The sequence below is a fragment of the Hyla sarda genome, chromosome 7, assembly GCF_029499605.1.
Source record: "Hyla sarda isolate aHylSar1 chromosome 7, aHylSar1.hap1, whole genome shotgun sequence".
NCBI classification, from domain to species: Eukaryota; Metazoa; Chordata; class Amphibia; order Anura; family Hylidae; genus Hyla; species Hyla sarda.
In genome coordinates, this window is record NC_079195.1 from 31,349,493 (window position 1) to 31,355,526 (window position 6,034).

Below are 6,034 nucleotides of genomic sequence, written 5' to 3' on the forward strand. Positions count from 1 at the left end.
CGGGACAATCAGTTATATGCCAAGATGGAGAAATGTCTCTTTGAATGCCAATCTCTTCCCTTCCTAGGATATTTAGTCTCTGGCCAGGGACTCCAAATGGACCCGGACAAACTATCAGCCGTGTTGGATTGGCCACGCCCCTCCGGACTCCGAGCTATCCAACGTTTCTTGGGGTTTGCCAATTACTACAGACAATTTATTCCACATTTTTCCACCGTTGTGGCCCCAATTGTGGCCCTAACCAAGAAAAACGCCAACCCTAAGTCCTGGCCTCCTCAAGCGGAAGAGGCGTTCAACGGTCTCAAAACTGCCTTTTCTTCTGCTCCCGTACTCTCCAGACCTGATCCATCTAAACCCTTCTCACTGGAGGTAGACGCCTCCTCGGTGGGAGCTGGAGCTGTACTCCTACAGAAAAATTCTTCCGGACATGGTGTTACTTGTGGTTTCTTTTCTAGGACCTTCTCTCCGGCGGAGAAAAACTACTCCATTGGTGATCGAGAACTACTGGCCATAAAACTGGCCCTCGAGGAATGGAGGCACCTGCTGGAGGGGTCCAAATACCGAGTTATTATATACACTGATCACAAGAATCTCTCTTATCTTCAGTCTGCCCAACGGCTGAACCCTCGCCAGGCTAGGTGGTCGTTGTTCTTTGCCCGTTTTAACTTTGAGATTCATTTTCGCCCCGCTGACAAGAACATTAGGGCTGACGCCCTCTCTCGTTCCTCGGATGCCTCTGAAATGGAAGCCTCCCTGCAACACATTATTCCTCCTGACTGTCTGATCTCTGCTTCCCCAGCTTCAATCAGACAAACTCCTCCTGGAAAGACCTTCGTCCCTCCACGCCAACGCCTCAGGATTCTCAGGTGGGGACACTCCTCACACCTCGCCGGCCATGCTGGCGTCAAAAAATCCGTCCAGCTCATCTCTCGTTTTTATTGGTGGCCTACCCTGGAAGCAGATGTTGCTGATTTTGTTCGGGCTTGTACAGTCTGTGCCCGGGACAAGACTCCTCGCCAGAAGCCTGCCGGTCTCCTTCATCCTCTGCCTGTTCCTGAGCTACCATGGTCTCAGATTGCTATGGACTTTATTACAGACTTACCTTTATCCCATGGCAACACAGTTATTTGGGTGGTCGTTGATCGTTTCTCCAAGATGGCACATTTTATTCCTCTTCCAGGTCTTCCTTCTGCGCCACAGTTGGCGAAACAATTTTTTGTGCACATTTTTCGCCTTCACGGGCTTCCTACGCATATTGTCTCGGATAGAGGCGTTCAATTTGTGTCGAAATTCTGGAGGGCCCTCTGTAATCAGCTTAAAATCAAATTAAACTTCTCGTCTTCCTATCATCCCCAATCCAATGGGCAAGTGGAGAGAGTTAATCAGGTTCTTGGTGACTATTTACGACATTTTGTTTCCTCCCGCCAGGATGATTGGGCCGAATTCTAGTACAATTTCAAAGTCTCTTAGTCCTCCGCTAAATCCCCATTCTTTGTGGTGTACGGCCGTCACCCTCTTCCCCCCCTCCCCACTCCCACGCCTTCTGGTTTGCCCGCTGTTGATGAGGTGACTCGGGACTTCTCCACCATCTGGAAAGAGACTCAAAAATCTCTCATACAGGCCTCATCCCGGATGAAGAAACATGCCGACAAAAAAAGAAGAACTCCTCCTGTCTTTTCTCCTGGAGACAAAGTGTGGCTCTCCGCCAAGTATATCCGCTTCCGTGTCCCCAGTTATAAACTGGGACCACGTTATCTTGGACCTTTTAAAATCAAATGCCAAATCAACCCTGTCTCCTACAAACTTCTTCTGCCTCCTTCTCTCCGTATTCCCAATGCTTTTCACGTCTCTCTCCTTAAACCACTTATCCTTAACCGCTTCTCTCCTAAGGTTGTTGCTCCTACTCCTGTCTCCGGGTCCTCAGACATCTTCTCAGTTAAAGAAATTCTTGCATCCAAGACAGTCAGAGGTAAAAAAAAAATTCTTGTAGATTGGGAGAATTGCGGCCCGGAGGAGAGGTCATGGGAACCCGAAGATAACATCCTTGACAAGGACCTTATCTACAAATTTTCAGGTTCTAAATAGAGGGGGAGACCCAAGGGGGGGGGGGGTACTGTTACGCAGAGCGCTCCGGGTCCCCGCTCCCCCCGGAGTGCTCACAGCGTTCTCCTGTTCGCAGCGCCCCGGTCAGACCCGCTGACTGGGTGCGCTGCGATAATGTCCCTAGCCGGGTGCGCTTACCAGACTCGCTCCCCGTCTGTGCTGTCCCGGCGTGCGCGGCCCCGCTCCCTAGGGTGCACGCGCGCCGGTTCTTTGCGATTTAAAGGGCCGGTGTGCCACTGATTGGCGCATGGTTTTTAATTAGTGTGTTCACCTGTGCACTTCCCTATATTACCTCACTTCCCCTGCACTTCCTTGCCGGATCTTGTTGCCATTGTGCCAGTGAAAGCGTTCCTTGTGTATCCCTAGCCAGTGTTCCAGACCTCTTGCCGTTGCCCCTGACTACGATCCTTGCTGCCTGCCCTGACCTTCTGCTACGTCCGACCTTGCTCTTGTCTAATCCCTTGTACCTCGCCTATCTCAGCAGTCAGAGAGGTTGAGCCGTTGCCGGTGGATACGACTTGGTTGCTACCGCCGCTGCAAGACCATCCCGCTTTGCGGCGGGCTCTGGTGAAAACCAGTAGCAACTTAGAACCGGTCCACCGACACGGTCCACGCCAATCCCTCTCTGACACAGAGGATCCACCTCCAGCCTGCCGAATCCTGACAGGCCCATTCCTCCATGCAGATCTCCTCTAGAGCAGTGATGTTTTGGGGCTGTCGCTGAGCAACATGGACTTTCAACTCCCTCCAAAGGTTTTATATGGGGTTGAGATCTGGAGACTGGCTAGGCCACTCCAAGATCTTGGAGGAGGACCTTATGAACGAAGGAGGACCTTATGAAGCTACTCCTTCGTTGCACGGGCAGTGTGTTTGGGATCATTGTCATGGTGAAACACCCAGCCATGTTTCATCTTCAATGCCCTTACTGATGGAAGGAAGTTTTCACCCTTTTACAGATCAGTCATCCTGGTCCCTTGGCAGAAAAACAATCCCAAAGCATGATGTTTCCACCCCCATGCTTCACAGTAGGTATGGTGTTCTTTGGATGCAACTCAGCATTCTTTCTCCTCCAAACACGACGAGTTGAGTTTTTATCAAAAAGTTCCACTTTGGTTGCATCTGACCTTATGACATTCTCCCAATACTCTTTTGGATCATCCAGCTCTCTAGCAAACTTCAGATGGGCCCAGACATGTACTGGCTTAAAGGGGATAAGATGTCTGATCGCAGGGGTCCCGCCGCGGGGATTTCGGCTGCGGCACCCCGCTGTCATGACTGCACAGAGCAAACTCGCTCTGTTTGTAATGACGGGCGATACAGGGGCCGGAGCATCATGACATCATGGCTCCGCCCCTTGTGATGTCACGGTCCGCCCCCTTAATGCAAGTCTATGGGAGGGGGAGGTCCGTGATGTCACGAGGGGGCCGTGACGTCACGATGCTTTGACCCCTGTATTGCCTGTCATTACGCACAGAGCGAGTTTGCTCTGTGCAGTCATGACAGCGGGGTGCCGCAGCTGAGATCCCGGGGGTCCCCCGCGATCAGACATCTTATCCCCGCAATCAGGGGGACACGTCTGGCACTGCATGATTTGAGTCCCTGGTGGTGTAGTGTGTTACTGATGGTAGCCATTGTTACTTTGGTCCCAGCTCTCTGCAGGTCATTCACTAGGTCCCCCCGTGTGGTTCTGGAATTTTTGCTCACCGTTCTTGGGATCATTTTGACACCACAGGGTGAGATCTTTCGTGGAGCCCCAGATCGAGGGAGATTATCAGTTATCTTGTATGTAGTCTGGTGCAGGTCTACAATTTTGTTTCTGGTGTCCTTCGACAGCTCTTTGGTCTTGAGCATAGTGGAGTTAAGGTTGTGGACAGGTGTCTTTTATACTGATAACAAGTTCAAACAGGAGCCATTAATACAGGTAACAAGTGGAGGACAGAGGAGACTCTTAAAGAAGAAGTTACAGGTCTGTGAGAGCCAGAAATCTTACTTGTTTGTAGGCGACCAAATACTTATTTTTCACCATAATCAGACAATGTGATTTTATGGATTTATTTTTCTTATTATGTCTCTCATAGTTGAGGTATACCTATGATGAAAATGTATTTAATAGTAAGATGATAATATTTATGCTATTTCTTTTTTTTATATGTGTCACGCCAGTGGTATTTTTATTCTTGTATTTCAAAATATTCAGATCTATTTTTTATTGTATTCTATTGTATTATAAATAAATATATATATTTTGTTATAATTATTTTACATGCATAAAACATAGCGGTTGTAACTGCCAGTTCTGTAGGTTATATATAAAATTGGTTAAATGTCTAATGTGTTTATTCCAATTATTAGTGCAATTTTATCACTATATTCCAAAATTGCAGTAAAAATTGTGCACATTTTTACTATTAATAGCACAATTTTTACCACAATTTTGGAAAATAGTTGCAAATTTGCAGGGTAGTTAGTGTCGGTATCGTAAATTTAATTTGAACACAGCCTAAGGGCTTGTTCACATGAGCGAATTTCTTTTCAAACTCGCAGCGCATCTTCTGCTAAGAGTTTGAAAAGGGGCGGGGTCTCCTTGCGCTACCCGCAGCAGATTTTCACCAGCTGAATCTCCGCTGTTGAAAATCTGCCGAAGACCCTATCAATAGGGGCTGTGGCGGATTTTCAACAGAGGAGATTCCACTTCCAAAAATTTGCTGCGGGTAGTGCACGGAGACCCCGCCCCTTTTCAAGCCCTAAGGGTATTTTCCTGCAGATTTTTACACTGCTGATTTTTCTACCCATTGAAGTCAATGGGTAGGAAAATCAGAAGGGAGTTAAAGGAGTACTCCGGGATATGAAAACCTATTCCCTATCCTAAGTATAGGGGATAAGTTTCAGACCATGGGGGGGTCCAACTGCAGGGTTCTGTGGCCAAATAGCGGCGTCCGACACCCCCCCTCAATGCAGCTCTATGGCAGAGCTGGAGATTGGCGAATGCAACGCTACGGCTATCCCATAGAGTTGTATTGAGGGGGTGTGTAAGCCGCCACTTTGTGCAGTGGTCGAATGAACATGCCCTCTTCCTGCGGACTGCTGGGGCCACGTACGGTGATTGCGAGGTCCCAGTAGTCGGATCCCCCCATGATTTGACACTTCTTCCCTTTACTTAGTATGGGGGATATGTTTTTATATAGCACAATTCTCATTTAAAGGGGTGCTCCACTACTCCGTTCTGGCTGCGTTCGGAATGTTTAGTTCCGAATGCTGTGTGTTGCGCTACGGGGGTCGGTCATGCCCCCTTGTGACATCAGGCCACGCCCCTCAATGTAAGTCTATAGGAGGGGACATGGCGGTCGCCACACCCATTCCCATAGACTTGCATTGAGGGGGCGTGACCTGACAGCACAAGGGGGTATGGCCGCCCTCCCCAGCGCGCACACAACATTCGAACTAAATGTTCCGAACGCAGCCGGAACGCTGGCCAGCGTAAATGAGGATTTATATGCAACTTTATTCTGTAGGTTTGATCACATGTTCTTACTGGTTGCAGCCATTGGTGTTCCAGTGGTTTCCAAACTTGAGCCTGGGGTTTCCCCACCATCTCCAGTTTCCAAAGCTCCTTCCCATAGTCACTTTCCATAACACAGGCAAATACTGTCACCAATTTTGCTTGTTTTTTGCCCATAGCTGTCTCCTTGGAAAATACACACCTGGTATGCAGTTTTGTGCACCAAATGGCAACATAATGTGGAACTTTACAATTATCTGGAATTTATCACAAGACTTATCCCTCATAGTAAATTGTGGCCAGCTGATGGATACTGAAAATTATGCAGAAGAGGTGCGCCACAGTGAACCAAAACCCTGCAGATAGTAAATCTCCCCCATTATCTTCAAAGTTTGCAGTGCATTTTGGTTATTGAGTTTTTTAAATGTAGAT